Genomic DNA, 2,371 nt, shown 5'->3' with positions numbered 1-2,371 from the left:
ATGTTGTTTCAGCATGGACATGTTGGACTAACACAAAACACACGGGTACAGGATCAAATACAACAGGTGTTGCTAAAAAAACCCACAATAATAAATATTATGGCACGAAGAATGCTAAAGTAAACTAAGTGCAAGTAGTATTTTTGGCAACCCTGGCTTAGACTAGTTAAGGTAAGAGACCCCTTCCCAGCCAACACCAGGTTCAGTTAACATATACAGTGTGCAAAATGGAATTTTTAAATTAATTAATTAGTTATGTAAACATTACCTTCTCCTCACAGTAAAACAACAGTGATTTGGGTATCAGAAACAAATGAGAACCCCAGACAAAGCTTTATTTCACAGTACATATTGTGTATGTATATATAATCACCATATTCAGCAACTAGATACACTGCATGCCAGTAACAACTTGGACTGTTAAACGAAGGACCCGCAGTGCAGAAGTACATTTTACTCCAATACTAACAAACTAATAGGAAGTCATACAAAACAAGGTAGAATAAGGTCTTGAAAACAACATACTCTATGTCATTTACTATACCTGTCTTTAAAAGGAAAAAAATCCTATCAACGGCCAGTGGAATAAACAGTTCAAAGCTTCACTCGTTAAAAATACTGCACCACCAGTGCTGTGGGTTGTATTCTAAAAGCAACACGATAAGAGTTTTGTACGTGTTAAAACACTAAAAAAATGAAGAGAGAACAACAGCTACTTTGAACTAAATAGCTGGTAAACTGTAATTACAAGTCAGTGAAATGTGAGGTGACCAGCAAGTCTGTCTTTCAGGCAATATATGGGGTTACCTAGAACTTTTCTATATAGTAGCCAGTGATTTGGAGGGGAAAAGGTCTTCACTACTTGTAGTCCAGAGCAAGCTAAATGTAAACTCACTGAAATCTATTAGGCAATAACTGATAGCCATACCCTTTAATTATAAAAACACAGGACTACAAGAAGTCTTGAAATGCTTCCTCTCCAGTTAGTGCAAATAAATAATAACTGCAAGACCGATGGGCTGTGCTACAGTTATCAAAGACACAAACGTGTCCACAGCCCCAGCCACAGGTCCCTCAAACTAAACATACGGGCTTGACACATAAAAATGCTCCTGGTAAAGGCAAAATTTAAACAGCTGGAGATGAACAATGGGGAGTTCCCTAGAAAGTGAAGGGCAAGTAAGCAAAAGGAAAAAAGAAATCCTCCCCATTAATAGCCACAAGAGATAGGGCAGCCCAACTCCAACAAGGAATCAGGGAATGAATTCAGCAGATGCTCTGTTGGGAACACTTCAAGGATGCTACAACCATTTCTCAGACTATTATCAAAAATAGAAAGCCACTGTGTGCGAGTGAGGGATGCATGCAGTGAACTCACCAAGGAATGTCCTGAACAAGTGTGCTGGTGAAGAAAACACTTCTTGTGCTCCAGAATAAATTCTTTCACTAATTGTGCGGTTTAAAAAGAGGTGGGGGACAAAAACCTATAGATGATCACAGAGTGGTCGAGGTTGAAAGGAACCTCTAGAGACCCTCTGGTCCAACCATCACCAAGATGGGGTCCGTGATCATCCAGACTCAGCAATCCCTTTTCAAAAAGAGATGCACATATTGAAACTTTGGCACTTGCTTTTAATAAGTGATTTCAGCAAGGAAAACACTTGTGCAATGGCAACAACTGCATTTGCTCATCAAGTGGATGTCTCAGCCAATACATGCACATTAACCATCCAACTCTCTTGCTTTCCTAGGACATGGCCACATAATGCTGTGGCCACTAACCCTTCATTATTCTTATCAAGTTCCTGGGTACATTAAAAGCATGACTGAAACCTATTTAAACTACCTGTTCCATGAGCACAGAGTTTTATCACCATCACTTGCTCATTTCAGCATTAGCTTATAAAAAAAAGTCCCAATGACTTACAGTTAGACATCTGGGCCTTAGTTTGGGTATCAGCTATTTTCAAGAAAGACTTTGAGAAAGAATTAATAGGCTGCAAGCATCTAAGGAAGTCTCATATGCAGTTTATTTCTCTCTCACCTCTATGTTGAAATTAAAAATAAAAATGTCTTTCAAAAGCAGTAGCATAAAACACCAGCATAAAAATTGAGACGAAAGCACACCACACCATATTTACAGATTATCTGTAGTAAGGAATTCTCTCCCATTGCTTCACCGTGATTAAAAATCTCGGCCTTTTTAACCCTAAAACAGTCTTCAAAAACCATCTAAGCCAGGAGACACTTTTGCAACTCTCGGAAATCCGGCACCGGCGACACCGTCGTTCAGACAACACCCAAACAGCCCTCCTGGAACCAAAGTGCCCCTAAAGCAGCAGCCCCTGGACACCCGAGTGCCCCCGCGCAG

Source organism: Tinamus guttatus, unplaced genomic scaffold, assembly GCF_059628265.1.
Source record: "Tinamus guttatus ecotype Peru unplaced genomic scaffold, ASM5962826v1 Tinamus_guttatus_pri_ptg000490l, whole genome shotgun sequence".
Lineage (NCBI taxonomy): Eukaryota > Metazoa > Chordata > Aves > Tinamiformes > Tinamidae > Tinamus > Tinamus guttatus.
This window is presented reverse-complemented; position numbering follows the sequence as displayed.